Raw genomic sequence first — 6,183 nt, 5'->3', positions numbered from 1 at the left:
TCGGCCGGTGAAGCGGCGGCGACGCCCGCCTCCGGCCCCGGCCCTGGCCCCGCCCCCGGCCCCGACCCCGCCCCGGCCCCGCCTCTCCTCGCTTCGCGCCGCCGTGAGGTGGGCGGTGGGTGGGGCAAGCGGCGCGTCCCGCCACTGGGGGCGGCCGCCCCTCGGGTCTCGGCACGCGTCGCCGCCTCAGGGAGCCCCGGCCGTTATCTGCGCGCTCCAGCGCCTGCGGCTGGCTCTGGAGCGAGTCTCAGCCCGCCCGCCAGCCGTGGGGGAGGGGAGGCTCCTCGGAGCCGGTCGCGGCCTTTACCGTAAAGACCAGCTAGCGAGGCGGGCGGAAAAGGCAGAGTAGCCTTGTGCGGGCGGTGATGGCCCGCCCGGGGCACGGTTGTCCGCGACCTTGCACGTGGAAACCCCGCCGCTCGGGCGGTTCTGCCCCGTCCTGTCCCGCCGGGGCTGGCACCCTCGGACCCGGCTCTGAGAGGAGAAGTTCCCCCCCGCCCCCATTTCTTGAGTCCAGAGTTTTGTAAGTCAAATCTTGTTTCTTTTAATGGAAAATATTTTTCGGATAGACTGTGGAAATGTAAGCTGGGAAAGAATTTTTAAGAAGTCGTTCAGAAAAAGGCTGTTTATTGAAAGAGCTTGTTTAGATAAATGTATACTGAGACACAACTGTAAAATAGCACCAAAGGATCACATAGGGAGTATTTGAAAATACCTGGAGTATAGTAGCATAACTTAATGCCAGCAATCAAGCAAATTAGAAGACGACTCTCATTTTAATAATTTCCATTTTAATATCTCTGATCATGATTTTCGAATGCCCAAGAAGAAAAGAAAGGACTTTTGACATGGGCTGGCAATTAGAAAACACATTTACAATGTGGCGTCATTGGCAGCAAACTAATATTCCCAGCTTGAAAATGATCCTGGTCATTCAGTTAAGTAATTTACCTCATAATCCAAATAGTAAGTAATGTTTGGCTAAATTTGATAAAGTCAGAGGAAATCCTAGGGCATTATGACAAGAACTGATTTACAGAGAAAGGAAATAACTGTAACAATCAACGCAATCTTGCTTACATGCCGGTCAGACTCCAGGAATTAAAACCAAAACAAAACCCAGGCTGTGTAAAGTTCCCATTGTACCTTTAGTACTGATAAGGAGAGGGCCTGAAAGCTATTGTGTGTCTGTGTTTGCTTTGCTTGAATACATTTTCTCTTTTTCAGCTTTTATTGTCTCACTTATAGATGGGTATAAGTGTTTATATATAAAAACACTATATGGCAAGTTTGTTTTCATTTCCTAAAATGAATTTTACTAGCATATAAAGGTCTCGTGAGTTTCTCTTGTAATGCTCAGTACTACATGGTCATAAAAGCTGATTACGATGTCTTGTGATACTAGTGTAGGATAAGTGAAAAGACAGCAACATCAAAGATTTTAAATTTGGACACACAGATGCAAATATTTCATTTCATAGCTTTCATTGGTGCTAAGCGCCAGCAGTTCCCATTGATGGAGTTCCACAAAAAGACAGAGATGCCAAACAACTGAGAGCAGCGGTATCTGACCTTGAGGCAGAAGCACCACCAATAACACCTTGAGAGCGTGGTATGTTCAGGCTGGAATTGACAGCAACCAACACGATCTAGCTCTTCCCAAAACAAAATACTGCTGGTTCTTCCCTGAAGCTTGCACCCTGTTGCTGCCGATGACATGTGAGCCCCACCTGCCAGAGAGGAAAATGCTGCTTTTTGTGGTATATTGACCAACAGCCGTGACAACCTGTTCCTTCAGAAAATGCCTAGATACCTCTCCTTTCTAGCATAACCTGGATGGAAGAGGAGGAAGACTCCCATCCTTTAAGCCCCCATGGGTTAGGGTGTTCTTGTAGGATTTGGAATACCTACTTCTAATTGCTCCTTTCCTAAGGAGCCCTAAACAGACAGTATCACTTCTTAGGAAAATGTCTTAAGTAGATGGTACTTCCACCTTTAGCAGATGGGCTGTTTGGCATATGTGGGGCATTGGATGTGTCTTCTCAGTTCTCACTTAACATCCTTCCTCTTTTCATGAATGTTTAAGCAGTCAGAATGTGATTGAGAGGGAGAAAATAACTCTTCAGGCTAATAGTTACTCCACTTATCTAAGAGGAAGATCTATTCTAGTGCATGTTGTACATTTCGTATAAAACCCTAGTCTGGATAATTTTTTCCCCGTTTTATCCTACAATGTAAAAATAAATGGAGTTATTGGATCATAGCACTCCATGCTTCCTGAGTTCCACAGTATTCTAATAATCTTAAAACACTGAATTACTCCCTTTCTTGAAATTCTTTTTCTCCACACCCTGTAGGCCTATAACGTAGTGTTCAAGACAAACTCAGGACATTTTTTTGGCATCCTAGAAGGAATAGGCATTCAGGTGTTAACAGCTGAATCTTGGAGATTCCTGTTGTCATTAAGAGATTACCACATGCAGGCTGTCTGCCCTGTCTTTATTGGAAGCTTCAATAACTTCCTACCCAGTAGGAAATGTGATCCCTCTCTACAGCTGCTATTCAGAGCCAAAAACATTGTCAGGGATTTGAGTTCAGGATAAACTAATACATCTGGCTCAGGTAAGGAGAGCCATTCCTAGCATGTGGGATTAGTTACAAACTAGATACTGACCAAGAGAGCTCTGAAGGTACATTCAAAGAATGTATGCTGTGTAGAGATACCCTAGCTTATTCTGATAAAATCAGCTGCAAACAGCTGAGGAGTCAGCATGTTTACTTCTGCCACATGTGCTGGAGGAACACTATCTTCCTTCAGAAGTGTAGTGTAGATGGCAGGGATAGTCACTTGTAAAAGTACCAAAGGATAAGCCACAAGAGAATCTACAGAATTGTCTTGGGCTGAAAAAAGGAATTGAAGCATGCATGTCCTCTCATGTCTGACTATTAAGAAGAAGATGGGTGACCAATGCACCGGCAGGTATGGTGAACACCATACTTTGCCTGCTGCCTGATCTTCAGCCTTGCTTATAACATGTCCAAAAAGAAGAAATAACCTTTTACAGCATTGTACTGTTGGAAATAAACAGACCCTGGAACATCCCTGCCTATGATCAGAAGTAGAATTTATATAGAGAATTTTAATACTGTTACTTGGCAATAATTTAAGTGAGGGCTTTGAGGATTTCTGATTAAGATTTCCTAAAGTGGGAGACAAAGACGACCAATGGTTAGAATTGCTGTAGTTCTAGCTCTTTGTATCTCTCTAGATCATGACATTTGTCTACCTAAATCTTGATCACATAGCTGTAAAGTTTTGCAGCAGAGTATTACATTTGAATATGCTGTAAAATAGGGCAAGAAGCTTGAGATCTGTAGGTTGAATAACTAGATGCTGCAGCACAGTCACTGTTACTAACTCTGTACTTTGCTTCTGTGTCAGGCTTATCTGTGAAGAAATTAATCTTAAGGTTTTATTTCTTGTCATTAAACTTTTCTTGAAAAGCTTGATGAAAATCAAAAGCATTGAAAGTGTGTGGAATCTTGAGCATTTTTTAAGGTCACTTTGCAGAAACATTTCAGGTTTAGCACAGTTTAGTATGGTTCAGAACGGCTTGATAGATAATGTGACTTTTTGTTTGTTCATGTGCCATTAAGGTGGGCTTTAATTTTAAGGAATGTAAGATTGTCCTAAAATATTTGAATTTTAAAGCAATCCTTTGAATACCACTTAGCGATATCTAGTGTATCCATTGGGAGTGCTTCCAATATTCTTTCCTTGATGCTAACAAGTCTTGGACCATATCCTCAAAGACTTACACTTACCAAAAAAACCCCAACCAACCAACCAACCAAAGTTATATTAATATAAATTAAACTTTATAATATAATTAAGAAAATAAAATATTTTTATATAAAGAATAATAGCTTATAACTTAAATGCTTCTAAGCTGACTCCCAGTACTGCTTTCTGACTTCATGGGAAAGTAGTGTTTAAACCAAAGGCTTTGGTGTCAAAGATTTAACAAAGACAACCCAAAAATGCCTCCATAAGTCAGTTTATACCACTGAAAACACAGTAAAATAAACAAACACATTTTGATAGCATGTGTAATACCAATAATATAATACCCATGTTGGAATCCATACATATTTAGTTCTATAATACATTGAGTTATATGGGTCACATCTTGTGTCACTGTATGTTTATACATTATTCCCCTTCCCACTCATGATTATGTAACTGCCACATATATTTGCATAAAACATCTGTTTAATGAATATTTATGTACTTATGTTGTCTTTTAATGCAGTTAAACAGTGGGAAATGAAGAGTTCTGGCAATGTATTACCAGTCACAACTCTGCAGAACTCCAACTAATACTTTGAAGAATAGCAGCAATCCTGGAACCAGATTTTCAAAATAGATGCACGTGAAAATCTGAAGGTAAATTTGATTAAACATTTATTAATGTAGTGAAAAGTCATATAAAAATAAAAGGAGCAGAATGTGTCATTTTAAATAAACATTATTAAATTTTACCTCTATTTAATAGTCAAAGCTTGTTTTACTAAAATAGGTAAGAGCATTTGTTTGTGTGTGAGTCTATAGCTTCTGTGCCAACATTAACAACTGTGAGCTTAGCTTGATAATAACCAGGCAAAGATTATAAAATCAGTAGTGCCAGCTGCCTGGCCTGTGTACAATCAGGCTTTCATGAAAAATCTGGGGACTGGTTTTGACAGAACCAGAAAGCAGCTGTTCTCAACAGCACACTTCCGCTCAGAAACTACAGCTATCTGAGTGAGAATTAATGCTCCTTTTCACATTAGTGCACTCTTCCACTGATCCTTACGGCAGCTGTTGCTGTGCTTCCCCTAAACACTTAAACTGGAGTTGTACTAGGACTGTGTGCAGCGATTGGCAAAACATTCAGTAGGCAAAAGTCCTGAAATTTCAGGGAACTGGACTAGGTAAATCATGTGTTGTTTTTGTGATCTTCCTCCTTTCAGTATCATACTTCCTGGAGCCACAGTGGGTTAGTTTGATACCCAGGCAGGATAATAATTTGGTCCCACACCTCAGTTGTCTGTCTTAGAAGCAGCTGTCTATCCTATACTTGGAGGAAGATTGTATGGAAAATTCTATAGGCCATAACTGGCCCCTATGGAAATAAGAATTAAAGTTTTGGTGTTTCTTCCTTTTACTGTGCAATGATAGTTTAATGACTGGAGGTATATTTGCAGCTGTACCACTTCCCTGCTGATGACCCTGAGAAAGTCAATTTATCACATGGTACTACAGTTTCTCCACATGTGGCATAGGAATAATTAAACTTATCTTCTCCGTGGAACAACGTGAGGTCTGTGTAGAAAGCTGGAAGCTGAAATTATTTTAAGAGCATTGGGAAGACCATATTGAGGAACAAAGCTTATATGGTTTTGACTTCAGCTACTGCATCTTTTCTAGCTAGTCTGAATTGGCATATGGCAATTGTTTTAGCAACTGGGACCCCAGCCTACATAGCTTTTGAGCGTACATACTGTTAGTGTAAACATAATTATTTAAATCAATCAAACAGTCTCACCCTGTCATTTTGCACTCGCTTGTCAGGAAGCGTGAAAGACCAAATTTTGTCTCTTTTTTGCAGAGATGTTTGGGGGAGTGCTGAATCCTGCATTACTTGAACTGAGTTCTTCAGAGCTTTTACTATAGACAGAGCTCAGTAAACTGAACCTTATTCAAATAAATCTTCTTCATGCTCCTATAGTAAGAGCCAGCCTTAAGTACTAAAATCAACGTTCGACTATTCATATTTGATTGTACTTTTAAATATGCATTTATATTAAGGTCAGAGTATCCCAGAGAGAGATGCTTTGATCTAAAACGATTTTTGGAACATTTGGAAAAACTGGAAGTGTTGTTGGAGCCCAGTAGATGTCAGTGTCGCCACACAATAGAGTACAGCAGCTCTGCTCGCTAGGCAGGTAGGATTGGGTGTCTTCAGAGTAATGCATGAGTTGTCTTGGATCATGGAGACTGGCTATGTAAGGTCTGTCGTATTTTTATGTAACTCTAGGAAGTAGCTCCAGGAACAGTGCTGCAACCCACTTATTCTGACTTTATGATGTAGTTCCTACCAAACAATTTGTATGCAGCAGAAATACTTTAGGGAATAAGAT

This window comes from Calonectris borealis, chromosome 8 (assembly GCF_964195595.1).
Source record: "Calonectris borealis chromosome 8, bCalBor7.hap1.2, whole genome shotgun sequence".
Lineage (NCBI taxonomy): Eukaryota > Metazoa > Chordata > Aves > Procellariiformes > Procellariidae > Calonectris > Calonectris borealis.
This window is presented reverse-complemented; position numbering follows the sequence as displayed.